General features: G+C 37.0%; 1 protein-coding gene and 1 non-coding gene across 9 annotated transcripts in view; one reads left to right on the top strand and one right to left on the bottom strand.

The window, feature by feature from the left end:
• MED13L (mediator complex subunit 13L) overlaps positions 1 to 24,127 on the top strand; it is a 318,142-nt gene that overhangs the window by 186,448 nt on the left and 107,567 nt on the right. The window lies entirely within an intron of this gene.
• On the bottom strand, positions 6,622 to 6,728 carry LOC116269124. The gene has a single exon (XR_004176429.1). It is a non-coding gene; the product is annotated as a U6 spliceosomal RNA (small nuclear RNA).

Raw genomic sequence — 24,127 nt, 5'->3', positions numbered from 1 at the left:
TGGTTTATATAATTATAGTCAAGATTTAGTGAAAATCGCTGGGTGCTGTGGCATATGCGTATAGTCCTAGCTATATGCATATGCCATAGAGACTGAAGCGGGAGGATTGCTTGAGTCCAGGAGTTCAGGAGTTCAAGTCCAGCCTGGGCAACACAGTGAGATACCATCTTTATAGAAAAGAATTTAGTGAACATTACTATGGTGTGGACATAAAAGAAGGCAGATTTTGAAAGAAGATTTAAATAACTGGAAAGTGTATATTTTATTTTCGATATTGTCATTTTCAGTTCCATAATTTCCATTGGACCTTTTTTATCATTTCCATTTCTCAGCTGTCATTTTGTATTTGTTTATTCATTGTGAGCACTTTTCCTTTATGTCCTTAAGCTACTTACAATAATTGCTTACACATTTTTGCTACTAAAAAAATCTGGATTTTCTCCATTGGTTTTGTTTTCTCTTGAATATGGGTTAGATTTTTCTTGTTTTTTTTCATATGTTGAATAATTTTGAATTATATTCTGAACACTGATATAGTGTGGAGACTCTGGATTCTCTTATGTTTGAACATTGTTAATTTGGCCTTTTCTTTTTTTTTCTTTTTTAAGCAAGGAGTTAACTTTGGCTGAATTTTGGTCTTCCCCTCCCCTTCCCTCCCCTCCCCTCTCCTCCCCTCCCCTCTCCTCCCCTCTCCTCCTCTCCCCTCTCCTCCCCTCCCCTCCCCTCTCGCTTCTCAAGGAGTTAACTTTGGCTGAATTCAGACTCCAGACTATTGTCTCTTTTGTGGTGGGCTTCTTTTATCCTAGGGTTTCTCAGCCTTGGCACTGTTGACTCATGGGCTGGATAATTGTGGTGAGAGCTGTCCTGTGCATTGTAGAGTGTTCAGCAGCATCCCTGATCTCTCCCTCCCGGATGCCAGTCACACCCTCCTCCCTCAGTGGTGACAACCCAAAATGTCTCCAGATAGTTCCAGATGTTCCTTGGGAGGGCAAGTCACCCCTGGTTGAAAACCACTGTTTTAGCCTTCCCAGGCTGTTGAGAGCCTGCACCATGCAGTAATTTAGGAGTTGGCCAGAGATTTGGGCAGAGTTTGTGTCTCTGATTCTCTTCCTTCCAGAATTTCTGTTCTAGCAGCGGTAGGCTCTTTAACTCAGTCCTCTGGTTCTTTGCCATTAAGACTCAAGGTGGGGTTTCTGTCAGTTTTAGCTATTGTGGTTCAGTCTGCCCTATGCTACAAACTGTTTAAAAAGGAGGGTGCAGGGGTAGGTGGACACTATCATGAGAATGAGGATGATTGATTCAGTGCCATTTCCTCCTTCTGGTGGTAAACTCTTGCTCCTCCCCCAGGATCTGCCTGCATTTGGTATCTCAGGTTTTTGCAGTTTTAAATATCTTCTTCAGAATTTATAGTTATTTTTTTAAAGGGAGTGTCGTGTTGGAGTGGAAGGAACTAGTTTGTACTACTGGGAGGGGAACCTGATATGTATTTTAGGATGTAAAACTTTGCATACCATCCTTTGTCAAGGAGGGTATCATCTTTTAAAAAATGTATAGACATAAAAGATCTTTATTATATATTTCGAGTTAACATTTATATAAAACCTTTTCCTGATGCACTTTTAGTGTTCTATACAAATGTTTCTTAACAGCCCTTATGAACTTTTTTTCCAGAATGAGGTAGGATGATGAGAAATGAGACAGACCAGTAAGAGGAAGAAAGGTCTGGGAGGTGAGCAAACAAGGCTGAAAGGCAGATGATATGATTGTAAGGGGAATGGAGGCGATTGAGGGACGGCTGCCTGTGTGGTTCGTAGTGTGCTGTTAGTAAATGGGGTCCTTTCTTTGAAAAGTGTGATCACGCTTGGTAAAATTTTCTGACTGTGGCATCTGCGTAGCAACTTGGCACCAGGGGAAAGCATTACAGATTAGAGTTAGATTTCAGAACATTTCTCTTTCAACAAGAATATTCATTTCTGAAAAGATGCTTAAGAATACAGTTTCATACTGTTGCTTTTGGTTGACTTTACATATTTTTTTCTAACACTTTTTTCCTCATTAGTTTAAGGAAGCAATTTAAAATGTTAATTAAAAAGATTATATACATAAATTCTATTAAACTTAAAATTACTCACCTTAAGCTTGCCTTTTTTGTAGATGAATCTTGTGGGATTGAATAAGATAGCATAAATGAAGTAGCTAATACAGAACCTAACATCTGGTTGTTGTGTATTGGTAGCTATTTGCCATTATTAGTGAAACTGGTGGTAGTAATATTTAGAAAAAATTAAGGATTTTTTTATGATTTTGGTAATTTCTTGTATTAGAGGAAGCTTGCCAAATATTTATGAATCAGTTTTTATTTACACAGTTTACATTAAATAAGGTAGGTATTTCTACTATAAATCTTTCTACATAAGGGCAGTATAAGAAATGTCATATCGTATACTGATTTTACCGCTAAAATAATGACATCAGCTATTTTCTAATTTTAAAGAAGTAGTCTTGCCAAATGTTTGAAATCACCATGATTTTGGTATGAATTTGAAAATATGGTATTTACTAGCATTGTGGTTCTGTTGCTATCCTTTTATGGAGTCAAAGGAAAAATTTTTGAAAATGTGTAATGTATATTATAACAGTATAACTATTTGTTGTGGAGTGTTAAAGGATATTATAAAAATAAAGCTTTTAAGTATGGTTTGTAGAAATTATTAGATCTGTCTCTCAGAACCTGTCTATTAAGTGTGGCTGCATGCTTCATTTAGGATTTTATTAACAGTTGTATAAGATTGAAGTATAACAGCTTGATGTTTATGGTTAAAGAATATCATGGGCTGGGCACAGTGGCTCATGCCAGTAATCCTAGCACTTTGGGAGGCCGAGACAGGCAGATCATTTGAGGTCGGGAGTTTGAGACCAGCCTGACCAACATGGAGAAACTCCATCACTACTAAAAATACAAAATTAGCTGGGTATGGTGGTGCATGCCTGTAATCCTAGCTACCGAGGAGGCTGAGGCAGAAGAATTCGCTTGAACCCGGGAGGCGGAGGTTGCAGTGAGCCAAGATCGCACCGTTGCACTCCAGCCTGGGCAACAAGAGCGAAACTCCATCTCAAGAAAAAAAAGAAAAGAAAAAAAAATATCATGGAAAACTGAGTGCTAAATTAAAATACTAAGTATTATGGAAACGGTGGAACTGCCTCCTTGATAGAATGTCAGGTCTGTTGTTGTCTTCTACCTGCGTCTCTTGACTTGTAGATTCTTTTGTCTCAGATCACCCTGCCCTTGTATATACTTTGGTTAGACTACTTTTGGTGAAGCACTGTCCAACAGAAGAACATAATGTGTGTCAGTTGTGTAGGGATCGCCCAAGCATTGTCTAGCGTTTCTGCTCCCCAGCAGAAGCCATTTTATCCAGCCAGAGTTGCCCTTCACAATTCTAGCTTAGTCTAAACTCATTTTCTCTTTGCTCATATTCTCTCTCTCCCACCCACTCTGTCTTCCCTGGCAATTCAAGTTAAATTCCATCTCTCTTCTTGAGTTGCTCCCCTGAAATAACATTTCTAACTGTTTGTTGTGGCATTTTACATCTAAATTTATTAATAGCATGTTTATTCTGCTGTTCTTAATGTCGTGTGTGTGTGTGTGTGTGTGTGTGTGTGTGTGTGTGAGATTTTAGTCTTCTCTTGAATTCATACTATAGAAGATGAGAATTTAGTCTTTCTCCTTTCCCCATTCCTACATTACTCCTAAATTGAATCTTTAATATAGAATCATTTATTTTAGTTTCCAGTATACATCATAATTTTACCTTTTTTTCTAGTCAAGATCTATAATTCCCAGCACAAAAGGTATGATAGGTTGGGTTGAACTGAATAGTACATGCTTTTCCTTTGTAAATCTGTTTCATATGCTTTAGGATCAAAGTGGTAAATGAGGTTTGAAAAGTAATCTAACATAAAACAAAAATTGAGTTATGTCATTAAAATAGAAATAGTGTCTTCACCATTCTTGATGTTAAAAGATGATCTTTTAAACTACATTTTATAGTTGGGTTAAGATCTTTTGATTCTTATAATAATTGGTTTCGTGTGGTTATTTGTCAGTGTTATTCAATATTGAGTGGTTTGAGCAATTGGGCTGTTTGTGACGCTTATTTTAGTATGAGTATTTTTTAATAGGAAGCCTACAGTACTGTTGGACTTTGTCCCCTGTCATGCTGGATTGTGAATTGCGATTCTTGTAGTAGAAATAGCCTCAACACATTTTGAGATCTTAAACGTGCTTCATATATAAAGTAGGAATTTGCACACAGAGGACCCTAGAGGGAACATTGTTAGGCAACATTTGAGGGATAATTATGTACTCCTGAAATTGAGTAGTATTGTTTATTTAGTGTTAACTGGTATTGAGAATGTAGAAAAATAAAGGGACATCACAGTATATGTAATTGAAAACAGTTGGCTAAAAGTATTTCCATGTTAACTGAGATTTTTAAAAAATGACTAGCTATATAGGGGGTACTTTTCACTAAAAGAAAATTGGGCTGTTGGCTGGTAAATTTTGGTATTTGTCCCTGTGATTTAAAACATCAGTTTCAGTGTAGCGTGTCATCTCCCCACCTTTATTTTTTTTTTTTTTTTTTTTTTTTTTTTTTTTTTTTTTTTTTGGTGAAAGAGTGCTGCTCTGTCACCCAGGCTGGAGGCTGGCGGCTCACTGCAACCTCCACCTCTTGGGTTCAATCAGTTGTCCTGCTTCAGCCTCCTGAGTAGCTGGGATTACAGGTGCATGCCACCACGCCCGGCTGATTTTTATATTTTAGGATTTAAGCTTTATGTCAGAAAATAGTTTACCTCTTCCACATAACTTTTTTTCTGCTAATGATTTGTTGTGTTCTTGAATAAATAGTATTTCTGGGCTTTAATTTCACTATTGAAAAAAATCACACTCAACTAGAATTCTTTAGTGAAAGAAACAAGACATTATGAATTCTCTTAACAATATGTGAAAACAGAAAAATTGGGATTGTATATACTTTTACGTTTTCAACTTTACCTGCAGCCCTTACCCCTTCTCTGAAAGCATATACTACTGACTTGAACACGTGAGTGTGCTCAAGTAGTAGAATGAATATGTACTGTCGTGCATTATTCCTTGATGATTTCAAGCATGTTTTGTGGGTTCAAAAAGGTAAGTTACCAAAGGACACTTTAATAGTGGAAAGGCTCACCCTTTTCCCCAACCCGTAGAACCACATGGTGCTAAAATTACCCAGTAAAAAATTGATAAAATCATTAAGTACATTTCAAACTAGAGGATTCTTCCTTTGAGGAATATTACACTGGTAAGTTTGAACATGGCTCAGTGTTTGAAGTACAATACAAGGTATGCTCTGTAGATGATGCAGAACCAAGAGTTCTGTATTTGTGCTTTGACTTGCTATAAAATTCAAGCATTACATGTTTCAGAGCTCTTTTAATTCTTCTGGGTACATCATTGTGTAGTCTTCATTTGAGACATTGGCATCCTGTATATTTGATCTCCTTTAAGGAGGAATGCAGTACCACCTGTAACTCCTTTAAACATGTCAGGCATTTTCAGAAGCAGTTGAAGGTACTGAGGGACCAAGTTGTAACTGAGGTTAGGGTGATGCCAGGTACAGGGAGGCAGAGGAACGGGCCAGTTGTCCTGATCCACACGATAAATACTCAGAATTCTACATTTTTAACTCAAGAATTATGACTTTTTGTACATGCAGCATTTTCAGGATGTGATGAACGTATGCATTATTACGAGTTTTCCTGATGGACCTGAATTTGCCAACCAATAGCCTGCTCCTCTGAAAATAAATGGCAGACGTTTGTTGTGCAGATTTGTTTTTTCTCTTCCTTGAGGCATAGTCTCGCTCTGTCTTCCAGACTGAAGTGCAGTGATGCGATTTTGACTCACTGCAGCCTCCATACCGGGTTCAAATGATCCTTGTGCCTCAGCCTCCCAAGTAGCTGGGATTATAGGCATGTACCACCATGCCTGGCTAATTTTTGTGTTTTTAGTAGACACACAGTTTCACCAGATGGCCACGCTGGTCTCGAACTCCTGGCCTCAAGTGATCCACCCACCTCGGCCTCCCAAAGTGCTGGGATTACAGATACGAGCCACCACGCCTGGCCTGCACAAGATTAAATGAGATAATAGATGTAAATAACTGAATGAATGACTAGATAACTCTTTGAAAGCCTGTTTCATAAATTTTTCTTGGTTCTCATAGTACCTTATGCAGTTTTATGAGTCAGACCTATCAACTTGTCAAAATGAAATGATCCTAATTTACGGATAGTAGTGTGTAACATTTTATTAATCCTTTTTCAAATCATTTGATGTTGTTTACATATATTCAGGTCTTTTGTTCTATAAATCATTCATTGAAAGCAGATGGTGGAACTTCCATAACATTCCCTCCCTTAGATCAAATGTTTTCAGAGGTTTGACTTTGGTCTTACATTCACATGTAGTTGTAAAGAGGCCTTTTGACTGTTAGACCCACGACAAGTGTGGTAGTCCATTTTCAGTATTTCATGCATGATATGCAGTTCTCTTTATTTTTTTCTTTTTATAGTTTTAAAAATGTGGATTGCTTCATGAATTTGCATGTCATCGTTGTGCAGGGGCCATGTTAATCTTCTCTGTATGGTTCCAATTTTCGTGTATATGCTTCTGAAGCGAACAAGAGGAAGTTCTAAGTAGTGCTGAGCCAAGTATCTTTAATAAGATGAGAGAGCAACTCTGGGTAATAAAGGAGGCAGCCTAGGTGAAAAGCGACCCAGAAAGGAGTGGATCCAGAGTCAGTTATCAGATGTGGAAAGAAGCAAGTTCCTTACAAACCACCAACACTTCTAGATTTTTTTTCTCATTTGGATGGACATGATTCAGTACATATAGAGACATATTTACTCATTTGCTTTTTACTTTGCTCCCTCCTGACCTGTTCCTCATAAGTATACCCCCAAAGTGAAAGTTTTTCCCCTTCTTCTCCCTTGTTAGGCACATTTGTCACTTCTGTAGCTTCAAATGAAAAGAGTGATCTAGATAAGAATGTTTGACATGAAGTAAAAAAAAAATTAGAAAGAATAAGTGGAGAATTGAGAGTAAAATAAGTTGTTATCTCTATATTTAGTTTACTGGCATAGTCTGTCATTGGAAGTAACTAATTATACAAATATTGCCATTTATTCTTTTGTCCTTAGCCCTCTATTTAATGAATAGTACTAAAATGTTTCTTTGGAGGGAATTTAATTCTATATCACTCCCTCATTCTTTTTTAAAAACTTGCATTAATAGCACTTTTTAAAAAAGAATGTGTTCATAGATCATCCCAAACATTTAAACAAGTCTATTGTGTATTTTTCTGATTATAAAAGGATCGAATATATTTATTATTTTTTTGAGACAGAGTTTCATTCTGCTGCCCAGGCTGGAGTGCAGTGGCAGGATGGCAGCTCACTGCAGTCTCAACTTCCTGGGCTCAGGTGATCCTCCCACCTCAGTAACCTTAGTAGCTGGGACTATAGGCGCATGCCACCATGCCTGGCTAATTTTTGTATTTTTTGTAGAGACAGGGTCTCATTATGTTTCCTAGACGGGTCTCGAACTCAAGTGCCTTGGCCTTCCAGAGTGCTGGGATTACAGGTGTATGCCACTGTGCCCAGCCTGAATATATTTATTAAATGGTAGAAAATATAGAAAACCATATAGACTTACAAGATAGTTGGATTATATTCTAACATATAGATATATCCACTATTTAAATACAGGAGTATGTATAGAATCTTTTTTTATGCCATACTTTGTATTTTCTTATATATACATTCCTCCAAAGTACTTGGTAATTAGTGAAATTTTTAAATTTTGGCTTTTAAAAATAGTTATTTCTAGATATACTAGAAAAGGACTTCAGCATTCTAAAGTACAGTTTACAAAAGGACAAAATTAGCATCCTAATGCAAATATGAAACAAATAATTGCCAAACATTTTTATAACTCATTAATTAGTGAGGGAACAGGTATGATGTTAGAAGCAGTTTAAGGAGCATTAGACTAGTTAGGACTTTATAGAAAATTTATAAAAGAATATAAGGATAGGCCAGGTGCGGTGGCTTAAGCCTCTAATCCCAGCACTTTGGGAGGCCGAGGTGGGTGGATCATGAGGTCAGGAGATTGAGACCATCCTGGCTAACATGGTGAAACCCCATCTCTACTAAAAATACAAAAAATTACCCGGGCGCTGTGGCGGGCACCTGTAGTCCCAGTTACTCCGGAGGCTGAGGCAGGAGAATGGCATGAACCTGGGAGGCGGAGCTTGCAGTGAGCCGAGATCGCGCCACTGCACTCCAGCCTGGGAGACAGAGTGAGACTCCGTCTCAAAAAAAAAAAAAGGAAAAATATGGATAAGATTGCTGAGTTAGTTACAAAAGTGGTTAATGTCCTGAGGACTGCAAGCCATAATGAGCGCGCTCTGTTTGTCAGGACAGAAACTGTTCCTACTGGCCACAAATCTACAAGTTAATGTAAAACCTCACTAAATTTGTGACCTTTAAAGAACAGTGAAATGTGGATTGTGCAAAGTATGTTCCCTTAAACCAGAAGTTCCTAAACTTGATTGTTTTTATAGTGCCCTAGGAATACCTTTCATGGTATTCCTAGGCCAAAAGAAATACTTAACAGTCCTAGTTACTAAGTCCAAATAATAAGTATTTATGTACTGTTTAAGCAAATAATGCACATACTGCAATAAAACAATAAAATTTATTCTTAAATAGCTGCAGTTGCTTGTTAACAGGATGTGTATGCCTGTTGAGCACTGCACAACTCAAACCAAAGAATCAGGCTGGAAATCACTACTCTTGTTTTCTGTCTGCATTGATTTTACTTTGTATCACAGCTACCACCGAAAAACCAGTTTCACAAATATTTGACTTTATTGAAGGTAAGTTAATACAGTCTAATATTGAAACTGTGAACTTGAGCTAGTAGTTTGCATGTTCTCTGACAGATGTTACTTTGTTTTCCTAAAAAATTTAGAAGGTCCTTGTGGATCGCTTGAGCCCAGGAATTCGAGACCAGCCTAGGCAACATGGTAAAACCCTGTCTCTACAAAAAAAATACTAGTGTTAGCCATGATGGTACATGCTTGAAGTTCCAGCTACTTGGGGAGCTGAGGCAGGAGGATCACTTGAGCCCATGAGGTCAAGGCTGCAATAAGCCGTGATCCTGCCACTGCACTCCAGCCTGGGTGACAGAGATCCTGCTGCAAAAAAATAAAATAAATAATAATAATAAAATGAAGAAAAAGGCTGGGTGCAGCAACTCATGCTCGTAATCTGAGCCCTTTGGAAGGCCAAGGCATGAGGATCCCTTGATCCTACCCTTGATCCTAGGAGTTCGAGACCAGCCTGAGCAATATAATGGGCCCCCCCCATCTCCACAAAAGGTTAAAAAAAAGTTAGCTGGGCATGGTGGTGTGTGCCTGTAGTCCCAGCTACTTGGGAGGCTGAGGTGGGAGGATTGCTTGAGCCTGGGAGATTTGAGGCTACAGTGAGCTGTAATTACACCGCTGCCAGTCTGGGTGACAGAGCGAGACCGTCTCAAACCCACCACCGCCACCAACAACACAAATAAAACTGAGAAAAGTTATGTCTGACTTTTAAAATAATAATAATAATAATAATAAACCCACTACATGTTAACATAAATGACTATATTTTAACTAAAATAACTATGTTTTAAAACAAAATGTGGTAAGAATAATGGCACTGTTTTTGCAGATTTCTTTAATATCTGGCTTAAGTGAATACAGCTGTGTTGTAGTCTTTTGCCATCACAGTTCCATGTAGCCTCTGGAAAACTCCACTGTACACTTGGAGGAGGAGTGAAAAAGATTAATAATGTCTTGATGTCATTCTGAAATAGTTTTGATCTGCTTCCTACTTGGAGTGGCGTTTTATAGTCTTTTTAAAATTTTTAGTCTTTTTTATTCTTTTTTTTTTTTTTTCTTTTTCTTTGCTCTAGGATACATATCCTGAGATTTTATATTCTTAGACAATTTCAAAGTAGATGTGGTTTGTATGCATTTTACTTTTAGGAGGGGCGGGTGAACTTTTATTGTAATAAAGGACCAGATAATTAGTATTTTTGGCTTTATGGGGTACATGGGCTCTATCAAAACTAGTCAAGTCTCACATTGTACTGAGAAAGCAGCCATAGATGATATGTAAGCAAATACGCATGGATTGTTCCAGTAAAGCTTTATTTACAAGAAATGGGTGGCCGGATGTAATTTGCTTTGGGGTTATAGTTTGCTTAACTCTGCTCTTAAGAGGGATATTAGCGTTAAGACAAATTAAGTAATTAGCTGAGAACCATGCCCCATCTACAAAGTCTAGGATCCTGGATTTAAATTCAGGCCTTTCTAGTTTCATAAGCACTATTTTTTCACAGTTATTTATTCTGCTTTCACTAATAATGTTTATAAATTATATGTAAAAATGATTATGAATTATAAAGTGTTAAAATAATTCATCTCTACAAAATTGCATAGAGGCTGGCATTTATAATTGCCCAAGAAATGATTGGATGAATGTTTGAGTCTTTATCATAATAAATCCTATGCACAGAAGAGCATTTTAATTTTTGTTTTGTTTTTTTTTTTTTTTGGAGACAAAGTCTTACTCTGTCGCCAGGCTGGAGTGCAGTGGTGCAATCTCAGCTCACTGCAACCGCCAGCTCCGGGGTTCAAGCAACTCTTATGCCTCAGCCTCCCGAGTAGCTGGGACTACAGTTAGGTGCCACCATGTGTGGCTAATGTTTTGTATTTTTAGTAGAGACGGGGTTTTACCATCTTGGCCACGCTGGTCTTGAACTCCTGACCTCAAGTGATCCACCCGCCTTGGCCTCCCAAAGTGTTGGGATTACAGGCGTGAGCCACAGCACCCGGCCAATTATTTAATTAATTTACTAAAATATGTATACGTAAAAAATGTTTTCCTTTCAATAAATAAGCTATTTTATTCTGTTTATCATTTGGAATTGAAAATACATGTATATGGTACAAAATTTAGCAGCATAAAATGGTATAGGGTGAGAAAGTAAGTCTTCTATATCCACTGCCTGGCCACCCAGTTTTCTTAGTGTTAAACCCTATTGCCAGTTCATTTCCATCCTTTCAGAGATTAGTCTGTGCGTATGTATACAAATGTGTATGTATATATTCCCTTTCTTATACAGATAGTATATCCAGTGGTATACATACTCTGCCCATTGTTCCATTCCTTTATTTTTACTTAATAGTTATGACATTCAGTCCGAGCATATGCATATATGACTGTCAACTGAAAGCAAGAAGATACTTTATATTCACTCTAAATACTTGTTCTACCTTATTTACTAATTTCCTAATATATGTGGTTTGTTATCTATATTCTGTGAGTAGCTCTTCTAACAGTAGTTTTTCACAAAGAAAAATGATCTTGCTTTGGCCATTAGTGGGCATGAGTAAAATAACTTTATGAAGTCCTGCCAAGGAACTCAGTATTATGAAGATAAGACATAAGCATTTAAAGCCATTAGAGGCAAGACACTGTTATAATTAGTATCTTGATCTGTTAAATAGATGGTAAGAAGGTGAAAACAGGTAGATACTGATATGGGCTCTAGTAAAGAAGAGATATTTATGAAGTTAAAGTTGGTTTTGACAAGCCTGTAAGGTTTAGATGGCTTGGGTTGGAATGAAGAGGAGGGAAGCAGCAGTAAGAAGACACACGTCACCGTGGTGTCTCAAGGAAAGACTGCACTGACTGGAGAGGAAAATGCATGCTTAGCAGCTTTGGAAGATATGAAGAGGTTGCCCTGAAAATAGGACTCCTGAGACCCAGAGAGTAGCAGAGATATTATTTTATGTCCGTTTGTGCTCTGCCCTTTGGGCTCAAGATGTATAAAAGATGGTGAATTGCTTTCGAGAATTGGCAGTAATGACTGAAAAATTGGGATAGTTGCTTGTTAAAATTGTGTGATTCCCGGGTTACAGATAAACATGGTCTTGATACTTAAAGATTAAAAAAATAGCTTTAAAAAACCCTCAAAAACAAGCCTTCTTTTGAGGGCTTAGTTCAAACTTGTTACAATATTATGGTGATTCATATATAACTTCTCCCAACTGCTCTTGACCCCTTGCTTTTGCAGAATTCATTAATGTGCCCTGGGACTGTTTTTAGTGAGTGCATTTTGTAGTTTTTGGGTTTTGTTTTGTTTGTAAGACAAAACCTTGCTCTGTCACCCAGGCTGGAGTGCAGTAGTGTGATGATAGCTCACTGCAGCCTCCAACTACTGGGCTCAAGCAGTCCTCCTGCCTCAGCCTCCTGAGTAATAGACTGCAGGTGTGTGCCACTGTGCCCAGCTAATTTGTGTATTTACTGTAGAGATAGAGTCCTACTATGTTGTCTAGGCCAGTGTTGAATTCCTGGTCTCAAGCAGTCCTCTGTCCTCAGCTTCCCAGTATGCTAGGATTACAGGCATGAGCCACCATGCTTGGCCCCCATTTAAGTGTCTTTTGTATTATTTTATTTTGTCTGCTGCCAAGGATTTTAGCACTTAAAATCTTCCGGCTCCTATGGCTCATGTTAATTTTTTGAGGCTGGAGCGTATCTCACACTACTGCAGTTGAGAAACACCTGAAACCTATTATAGCATATTCTTTATGGTATTATCTGGTGCCACTGTAGCTTCTCTGGATGGATTCAATCACTTGGCATCTTCTTCAAACTTTAAGGGAAGGGGTTAGCAGAAAGGAAGTCTATTTCCTGGAGCTTGCAGGTCTAGATGTGTACCCACAAGACAAATTGAAATGGCAGGATCAAAAACTACAACGTGAAGATATTCAGTAGCACAGCTTCAAGTTGGAAGGAAAAGGATCTATTATTTGTAAGTTAGGACTAGCATTTTTTGAGATACTGTGCTGATAAATGCTTTACATAAATTATTTCCAGTGTTTACTACATACCTGGTACTTTGTGTTATTTTCTTTGGTTTTACAGCTGAGGAAATGGAGTCCTAGGGAATCATATTACACAGATCTAGAAAGTGCTGAGAGCACATTTTAAAGGAGAAAGGCAGGATGTTTATGCAAACTACTTGTACAGTCTTTATGTGTTGTTAGCCCCCACAGTAGCCTTGTGAGATTAAGTGGTAGTAGTAGTGATACTCCTAATTTTAGTTAAAGGAATTGAGATACACGGGGATAAATAACTTGACCAAGGTCACACTGCAAAGGGGCAGCTGCTAGAACAGTCTGATTCCAAGTTTCTTGCACTTAATCTTAGCAAAGAAATAATAAATACCTCATTTCCCCCCAAAAATGTAAAAGGTAAGATACAGTGGTTTAATGTTCAGTGTGAAATATTAAAGAAGAAACAAAAAACAGTGGTCATTCATTTTTTTAGCCTCTGGGTTAGAAAGTTTAATGGCAAACAATGAACAAACTATTTGTGGAGACCAGACACTGTAGAGCCTTCTAGACTTTGAAGAAGATTCCTAATTCTGTTTTTGTTTTAAATGAACCTTGCTTGCACAGTAAAGCTCCAAGCAGGGTACTTAAATACATATTTAGGAAGAAGAAAATGGTTTCCATCCTTACACATTCTCCGAATTTATATGCAGCGGTCTGCATACTTGCTCTAAGAGGCTAAGCTGGATGCTGTTCTGTCAAGGGCTCCCTTGTGGTAGTCACATGGTCTGTGCCTTCCTTTAGAGCTGCCAAAGTGAAAATTTTTAGTATAGTCAGGTGTCTCCAATCAATTTGAATCTTAGGGTCAAAAGAATAGAGAACAGGAGTATGGAGTGGTTAGGCTTTCTGTCTGCCTCTTGAACGTTTGCCTAGATATTCAGTGACTGGTGCTTAATAGTAAATTAGAAGATACAATTTTTTGGAGGACAGATACGTTTTTTTGTAACATTTAGCCAAACTTAGAGTTATGGAAGAAAAAAGGTGTCATTTTTTTCCCCTCCTTTATTCATTTTGTCTATTAGGTGACATAAAAGAAAAAGTATTCTTTTAAAACTTAAAAATTGGGCATATTTTAAATGTTAAAGAAGACTTTGAGTTTTTTGTTGTTGTTTTGAGGCAGAGTCTCACTCTGTCATCCAGGCTGGAGTGCAGTGGCAAGATCTTGGCTCACTGCAACATCTGCTTCCTGGGTTCAAGCAGTTCTCCTGCCTCGGCCTCCTGAGTGGCTGGGACTATAGACTCGCACCACCACGCCCGGCTAATTTTTGTATTTTTAGTAGAGACGGGATTTTGCTGTGTTGGCCAGGTTGGTCTTGAACTCCTGACCTCAACTGATCTCCTCACCTTGGCTTCCCAAAGTGCTGGGATTACAGGCATGAGTCACTGCTCCCAGCCAGACTTCAAGTTTTAATGTTTAACAGTATGTTTTATTTAAGGTATGTGATTGGGGAGAAAACTGCAATAAATACATATTAATAATAAATCGCAAGAAAGTGGCTTTGATAACCACATGACCCTGTTAGCAGTCACATAAAGCTGTGAAGAAAAATGCAATCATGCATCTTACTCTTCTCTGATACAAGATGAATGAATCTTAAGTTGAAAAGAGTAATTTCATGCATTCAGATCCATCATTAGGGAGATAAGTAATTGAATTAGTATTTAGAGAAAGAAGGTATGATCCATCACTCAATTAGGAAACAGAAGATAATATCATCTCATAATCCCTACCAGAGGTGTAATTTATGTGATTTAAAAGATTTCAAAAATTTAATTACTGACATATGTTTGGAAAGCATTCTGATAAAATCACCTCAGGTCAAGGGCTGAACATATGTTTATTTACCTTCCTCAATAATAGATTTTGGATTTTCACCAAGTTTATCTTTTATTTCTTCTCTCCTTTCGCAAATTAAACATTTCTATAACTCTGATAGTTTTTTTTCTATCAATTATTTTGATTATAGAGAAATTAATTTCTACACTCTTACATTCATTTAGTTCTTGTTCTTCTTTTAGTGTTTGATGAATGCACTGAACAATTGAATGAGAGAATAGTAACCTAAGACCAGTTAATATAACATCGAGTCCAGTGGGATGGTGACAGCAGTGTAGTTTCATTCTTGTTTTCATAAGAGAGAATGTTGGAACTCGTATAGACTTCCCAAGCTTATATAGATGTCCCAAGCTTACAGAGCTAACTGAGCCAGACTAGAAGTCTTTTCTCTCCTTTTCTAGTCCAGTAGAAAGAACTTTCTGCTATATTGCATTGCCTTCCATGATTTAAGTACTTTTTTTTAAAAATTAGAGTTGAAAAATTATAAAAATAATACATACCCATGAAAGAATTAGGCAGTGTAAGAGACTGCACGTTGAGAAACAGAAGTCCTATTCTTTACCTTCTGTTTCCCCTTTTCACCAGACATACTCACAATGAATGGTCTCTAATATATTCTTTCAGAATATTCTTATATTTTATCCATATACAAGTAATTTTACTCATAATCTACCATAATATTAAGCAGAATTAAATACTTTTAATTTTAATTCAAATTCCTAGTATCCAAGTGTGGACTTTCAAATGACTCAATGCTATTTTTTTAACAAATGAACCTAATTTGTTTTGTTACTGGTGTTGGAAGGACTTGTGACGTAAGATTGCCCATCTATAATAAGTAAGAAGTTGAATGATTTGCATAAAGCACCACAGTATTTAATTTACTAAGTGATTCCAGTGCTTGGATTTCTGTTCTTCCCACAAATCTGTACTGCCTCTTAGTTAATTTTATAGACTTAAAAGTGAACTTGTGGGTCTGGCATGGTGGCTTACAAGAAGTTCGAGACCAGCCTGGCCAACATGGTGAAACCCTGTCTCTACTAAAAATACAAAAATTAGCCGGGCGTGGTGGCATGTGCCTATGATCCCAGCTACTCAGGAGGTTGAGGCAGGAGAATTGCTTGAACCCGGGAGGCGGATGTTGCAGTGAGCCGAGATCACACCACTGCACTCCAACCTGTGCGGCAGTGCGAGACTCCATCCGCCCCCCCGCCAAAAAAACCAAAAAAACTGTGTATTGTAAACAGGCATGTTTCATGTGTATACTAAATAAGTGTCTTTACAAAATTCAGTTTGTGAACTAATACACAGTATATAGCAGGCACGTGAATATTTGGATTGAAATTAGTCTAATCCTTTTCCATTGTTCATCAAGAAAACAAGGGGTTTGGACCATTTCATTTTAAAGGACCTTTCCCACAATAAATGCCTGTGATTTTTAGTTTCATGCTGTCATCAGACAATCCAAGAATCAAGCTGTTTTATCTTTAGACTCAAAAAACAATTGCGTTCAGTGGCTGGTCTTGATTGTATTTCCCTACAGGCCTGTGTCTACTTGTGTACTGCGTTATTTGGTGAACTACAGTGCCAGGTTTCCTATTAATCCTTTTCTCCAGTTGCTTGTTCCAGTTAAAGGGAAGTTTTACAAATGCGGGAAGTTGCAAAATGGAGCCAGGATTGTTTAGGCAACATCCAGTGTGAATAAAAATCTAATCCCATGCATTTCAAATCAGATCACAACTTCTGTATCCTTCAGTGAGCTAATTTATGAGCCTGTAGTACTTATACCAGGGTAGTATGGCTGGAAATGGGGATATGGAGCAGAAAGGGAATTTAAGTAGTGGTATTGGTGTTGTAATAGTAGTTTGAAGGAGTTAGAGCATGGCCCATATAAAATAATGTTTACTGGCCCAGACTGGGTCTGACTCTGCACATCACCTTGACATAAAATGTAATTTAGTATGCTAATCAGTTTTGGCACATATACATATGTAATGTTTCTGGAAACTCCAGGGTTTTATAAAATTCCTCTTAAGTGATGCTTGTTTTGTTTAATCACTAATCACATAATATGATGAAAATATTCCTTGAGGCTTGTCACTGTAGTTGAACGTAGTGCATAAAGGGTCTTTAACAAGAGTATCTGTAGAATGAGAAGCCTGCTTGTTCTTTAGATGGCAAATAAAAACACTTGCTTAGAAAACCATTTAAGCATATAATAAAAACTAGTTCTAGCTTGATTAACATTAAATCAAATAAGGTGTAGAAGCTGAACTTTTTCAAGTTAAATTGCCTGAGATATAAGGAGCTATTTCTCCAGACTGATTCTGAACTCTGAGTCACCACCGTATTGGAGTGCTTTTTACTAATCTGATTGATTTGAGCTCACTCATGATTGAAAATGACAATAAAAGATGTTTAAAGGATCATTTGAAACATTAAGTGTTACTTGTTACTAGTTAGAACATTGAAAGGTGCAGAAATAGCCTTATCTGCCTTATAAATTAGAGTAAAATAATATTAAATCAGCCTTTAGCTTCGATGGTAGGACCTAGAAAGAGTTTATAATACTATCAGTGTTTGCCAATTGAACAGGGCTTGAGGGGAAGAGAGAAAGGGGCAATTTACTTGATTACTTTGTATTTTCCTTGCGTTTTATTTACTGATGCTAGGCTTAGATTTTGAGATTGGCCTTTGGGAACAGGGGCAAAAGGAATGCTGATATAAGGTGTTGAAAGCATAGAGGTCTTCTAAATAGGTGTTAATGTAAATAGGTGCTAATGTAAATAGGTGTTAATATAAATAGTATTGGTTCTCCCTGAAAGTCTGTTTTCATAAGAGTGTCCCATATTTAGAAGCTAAAACATGTTATGCTTGGGTAATGCCTATTGAGTGATTTGGCCTTATCTGTACTGTGGAAGAGAATGAACTTTAATTCCAAGTTTTGTCATTAATTAGTAATCAGTTTGTAAACATATGACTCATTTTATAAAGTTGAAATTTTAAAAAACATTTTATTTGAATTTAGTCAAACATCATCTGACTGAACTTAGTTTACGTTAAGCATAAGAAGTGGAGTGGGCGCGGCGACTCATACCTGTAATCCCTGCACTTTGGGAGGCCGAGGTGGGCGGATCACCTGAGGTCTGGAGTTTGGGACCAGCCTGACCAACGTGGAGAAACCCTGTCTCTACTAAAAATACAAAATTAGCCAGGCATGGTGGTGCATGCCTGTAATCCCAGCTACTCGGAGGGCTGAGACAGGAGAATCACTTGAACCCGGGAGGCGGAGGTTGTGGTGAGCCGAGATTGCACCATTGCACTCCAGCCTGGGCAACAAGAGCAAAACTGTCTCAAAACCAAACCAACAACAATAAAAGCAAGTGGAGAAAATTATTTATTATTTTAAAACAATTTTATGTGGAGTTAATGTTTCACCTGTTTGAATCACATTTCTTTTTTGAAACACCTTGACTGATATTTCGGTTCATGAAATTTCATCTATTTCCAAAATTAAAATAAAGAAGTCATTTATTTGTAAAATTTAATGTCTCAAACTGCGTTGAAAAGTAAAGCTGATACTGAACTGCTGGTGGTGATGTTGTCTTCTCTGTATCCTGGTATATTTCAGTTTCTTCAATGAACATTTATTACTTTATTAAAAAATACTGGTTTTTTGAAAAGAAATTAGTAAATTTTATTCTCTTCTGAATCTTTATATTAAAGTACACTTGACTATTTTCTTTCAAAAATTAATATCATTAGTTTGTAATTGAAATTGAGTGCTACATATTGAGAGGACCAAAATATTAGCTGCCAATTATTTGTAACATTCACTTAACAATGTCAAGAGAAAATCTAGGCACTCATGCTGGGAAACAGTGATTTTTGAACTTGGAATGTTGATGATTTCTTCTAAATTCCTAAAGTGCTGGCATTAATTTGTATCTTTAAAGATTTCTGTGCCATGTAAATTTAATCTAGATGTACTTGTATACTTCATATGCTGTCTCAATCAAGACCATCTTTAAGGGCCTCTAGGGTGCGGTATGCTTATATATTATTCTTGGCGTTGTGTGGTTTATCATCATTCTCATCATTATGTTAGGTGCCAGGCAAGTGTTTTAGATCCTATGAGAAGCATCTTAGTGTGGTGCTAAAGAGCCTGAACTTTGAGGCCAGACTGCCTGGATTCATATCTTGACTGCCGCTTTGTACCTTAGAGAAGTAAAAGTTATTTAACCTCTCTGTTTTAGTTCATCTGTAAAAGAGAGAATTTAGGATTATGGAGATGAAATGAGTTAATATTAAAAAGTGCTTAGGAGAGTGCCTTGACCTAGTTCATGTGTATCTGCTAATTAAATACCTCACTTAATCCTCCTAACAGCCTTGAGAGGTAAATGATAGCATTCCCATTTTACAGATGTTAAAAGTAAAGCTCAGAGAGATTATGTGACTTGCTAAAAGGTCAGATAGCTATTAATGTGGATTTGGGATTTAAATTCTGGACTTTCGGACTCCAAAATGTGTGTTGGGATTACAGTTAGTTGCCTGTCTTATAATAGCTCCTGCCCTTGGACATGACCCCTGGCAGTTACTTTATCTCTTTTAGCCCTTAATGAATCATGCCAAGAGTGAGAGATACTTACACTTTATAAAACTTGAATGTAATTATAACTGCATTTTGGTGGTTTCATTTAAAAATTTTTAAGAAGTACTCGAAAACCAGCAGTACAAATTGAGTACTCTTTATGCAAAATGCTTGGGACCAGGAGTGTTTCAAATTTTGGATTTTTTTGGATTTTGAAATATTTGCAGATATATAATGAGGTATCTTGGGAATGTGACCCAAGTCTAAACATGAAATTCATTTGCGTTTCCTATACATCTTATGCACGTATCCTGAAGGTAGTTTTATACAATATTTTTAGTGATTTTTGTGCATGAAACAGTTTCAACTGTTTTGGTAATGACCCATTATGTGACAGCAAGTGTGGAATTTTTCATTCGTGGTGTTATGTTGGTGCTCACGAAGTTTTGGATTTTGGACCATTTTGAATTTGGAATGCACTAAAGGGAAAAGCAATAGATTGGTCATGGTAAATATATCAAATACTATATTCACAAAATACTACAAATGAACACATTCATTAGACCCTAATCATCTGTGCAAGTAATTGATAGCTAAACCGTCAGTACCAAAGAAGACTCAGTTTCAACCAGTCTTTATAAGAAACTTTATTAGAAAAGCATTCATCTGCCTAATACTTAAAAGAAGTGCAAAGGAAAACAAATGGGAAGTACAAATAAGCTTTATTAATGAAGCAAAAATAAATAAAATGAGAAAACCAACGGTTGGTGATACTTAAAGTTGCCTACATGCTTACCCATTGTTAATACATGTCACTAAATCTCATCTTCCTCAACAGTGACACGTGAAGGGAGTTGGCTAAGCAGCATCTACTAGAGAGATGGACAAAAGTTAGAGTTATTCTTAATGGGAAGTGAGTTCAGCCAGCCAACGAGTCTCGGTTCCACGTATCATCTTTAATAGGGCTGCTCAGGATTCTTTTGGCATTATCTTCCATTTCTATTCTTGTTTCTGGCATGTAGACTTTGCTTTTATGGGCTGTTGTGGGGAGAAGATGTCCACATTGAATGAGACAGAGGCTCTGCGTTTCTTGGGGTGTGAGTTTTCCCAGACATTTAAAGGGAGGCAGTGTCTTTTTCATTCTCATGGCACTCAGTAATGACATTAGTGCTGCATTCTCTTGACTACTTTCACTCTTGTATCCAGTTCATTCCCCAGGTTATAACCAGAGTTCTCAAGTTTTGAACTTTAAATTAGGGACGCGCACCCAGCCCCCCAAATTAAATGCTTATAGTTTGGAAACATACATTCTTTTCTTGTGAACCACCATGAGCACATTAAAAGCGATGCCAGTGGTAGTGTATGGTAGTACACAACAAGAACAGACAGGTATTATTTCGGGTTAGAATCTTGACAGTTTCAGGGAGAGTATAGACTGGAGTCCTTAAAATGTATATTAAGAGTTCAAATTTAAAACACTGACATTCTGAGAAGCACATGTAGAAAGTCAATTCAAGTTAGTAGATGGAATTCAGATTTCTTATTCTGAGCGTAGCTGTTGCCAATCCTAGGGCAATAAACAGAGGCAGCAGAGGTCAGAAAACACGTACATAGGCCAGTTATTCTACTGTCCTGTTTCCCACTAGTGGTGTCAAGATTTTTGCCATCCATACTTTGGTTTGTGCCCAATAATCCTTTAGTTGATCATTTTGGAAATCTTAAACAATGTATCAGGAGTGTTTGTGTTTAAGAAAGAAGTGGTAGTGCTTCATAAATGATAATTAGCAAAATATGTAGCCTTACAGATCATATTATCAGTAAATTTGTATTTAATTGGTATTTGTTTTAAAAGCACTTATTAAGAAAACTGTCCTGTTGAAATGAGCCTTGCTGTTGTGGAGATTCTTCTGGCCTGTGTTGTTCACAGTGTGCTTTGTTGTTCCATTGGTACTGTCAGCTGTCAGATGCATCTGAGGCTGATTACAGCAGGCACATAGAACTTTCCAGTGCTAGATTAATGAAGAGCCCCTGTACCCTGAACCTTATGTTGGATAAAGAGGCCAGTATGTTTGCTCATTGTTGGTGCATTTCCTGTATTTATCTTTACTTAAATCTATAAGCAAAAATGGGCTTTGGTCTGAGGGTTCATACTCTCTGTCAGAAATTGTGGTACCTAAAAGTGACTTAAGTGAATTAGACTGGTTAAAGTCAAACCCTTTCACATACCATCTTTCTGGCTAGCACTTTGGATAATCTAGTGTGATTAAACAGATGAAGTAAGTTGCCATGAATAATCTCTTTGTTGTCCTTTATTGAGTCTTGTTGGGTTCCGAACATTTGCTACAAGCTGTGTATATGCACTTACTCACAGTTCATCCTTATTTTCATTCTGTGAAGTAAGGATTGTTATGTTCATTTTATAGATGAGAATACGCAAGTGTCTGGTGTTTAATAGTGACTGGCATAGATAACCATGCTACAAATCCAAGTTGGTCTTACTCTAAAATCTATGCCTTTCATTCCTATAGCATCATTACTCTAATGAATAACTTTGTGGGGATACTTTATAAGAAATATTTGTTTCATGCTTTTTTGCTTGTTTTGTCAGGTTTATCACAGATGTTGATATCCAATATATAATAAATGTAATAGGGGAGATGAGGCATCTGCTTTTCAGTAGCATTATATTGAGATCTAACATCTACCATTGTACTTATTTCATCCTGTATTCTGATTGAGGATCCCCAAACTGTTGTGCAAAAGGTCTGTTAAAGTGCTGGGAGAAGAATATTAGAATCCCTGTGTCTCTTGTTTGTTTCCTTTGAAAATTCCAACTTTGTATATGCTTTATAACATATATAATACATCAGTCAAATACCATACTTCATTAGTTCTAATAGTTGATGTATTTCTTAGATTGAATGAAATACAGAGGTACACGTAGAAAATTACAAAAACAAATATACAAATATTATGGATGTATTTTTTAATTGATAGGAGTGTTTAATAAAATAGTTTTTACAGGTTTCATTTTCTCTGTTTATAATTCTCTTAGAGCTTTTTTTCATCTCTTGTTGATTGTTTTTGATTGTGTGTCAGTGTATTTCCAGTGTTGCATGGTTCAGTTTGTCCTCCACAATTGTTTCCACTTTCAAAAACATTCATCATTTTCTCATCACCTTCAGTTGTTAAAATCTCTTACTTTGTTGTGGTTGGTTATACGTTTCTTATTTGTAATGCTTTTGTTTGTTAAACTTAATAGAGTCAGTTATTTAAAACTTCATGAAACTAAGCATGAACCTGTCCAACTGTAGAAGGTGAAGTAGCAGGTGGTGTTGGAATGGCTGCCTGTGACTGCTTTCGCCATCTGTTGGTAGCTGGTAGAGTTGATGTGCTTTTGCTCTAGAGGTTTTTCTTTCTTTATTATACAATTTTGAAAGTTGAAAATTCACAAGTTAGGGGTCCTCTGTTTTTTGTTACAGATAAAAAGCTCTTATGAGATTCTGTAATTAAATGTAAAGTTCTCACATTGTTTATAATCATAGTTTTACAGGATTCTCATACTTTGAAAAATTTAACACTGTAGAAGTATATATTAGATTGGTGCAAAAGTAGTTGTGGTTCTTGACATTGAAAGTAAATAAAATTCTCACATAATACCTTAAAGTAGCACAATAATGAACTTTGGGTAATCTTTAGAAGAACATATGACATTTAACAGCATTTTTCAAGCAAGGCTAAAAATATGAGTCCAGTTTCATTCTCTTAATCCCGTGAAAATGAATCACTCATTCTTGCTGTTTACCTGTACAAGGTGTGATACAAACGAGTTTTCTTTGCATAGAAAGTAAGTTGTTTTCTTCGCTCATAGGCCACATTAAAGAAATATCACTCTTTATTTTTGTCTTAGCAAGCATCCTCGTTGAAAAATATTAATGTTCCTCTCAATGAAAACTGTTTACCTTTTTTACTTTTGTGTGTTCAGAGTGCACAGGCTTTTCACTGTAGCTGCTCCTCAGTCTTATTATTTAGAAGAAAATGGAACTCTGTGTGTGTGTGTGTGTGTGTGTGTGTGTGTGTGTGAAAGAGAGAGAGAGAGAGAGAGAGAAAGAGTCAAAGACTGAATATGACTTGATAGCTTTTACAAATCCATTTACAATCTATCACCCTTGTTCTACTTGTGCATTTACACACAGATTCTGCAGAGTTACGTGCTTCTATAGCTGCTTACACATGGGAGAGCGCTCTACTTAAGCAGGAAAACTACAACTGATGTACTGTTTTCTTTACTGCATTTGTCCAGTGCTGCAGTAGAGCAGCTGTCATTGTTTTGCACAGTTCTGTTTTTCTTCCAAAACTGCCTGTGGCAATTTGTACTCATTCTTTATTACCCAAGGGTTTTGCAAGCAATAAAATAATGTATCTGACTACTTAATGGCCTAATATAATTCCCTTTTCAGAGAAACAGCAAAGTAGAAGACTTCTTTCACTTTTCCTCTTCACTGACCGTGCAGTATTAGGCCTCTTGGGACATGTCTTTTGATGTGCTGCCAGAATACACAAGGAGATCTTACTGTATTGCAATCATATTTTCTTCAGAATCTTACATACTGTTTATAAATAAAGCTCAGATCTGGTCGGAAG

Source organism: Papio anubis, chromosome 9, assembly GCF_008728515.1.
Source record: "Papio anubis isolate 15944 chromosome 9, Panubis1.0, whole genome shotgun sequence".
In the NCBI taxonomy this organism is placed as follows: domain Eukaryota; kingdom Metazoa; phylum Chordata; class Mammalia; order Primates; family Cercopithecidae; genus Papio; species Papio anubis.
Note: the sequence above shows the minus strand (reverse complement) of the source record. Positions and strands in the feature narration are given on the sequence as shown.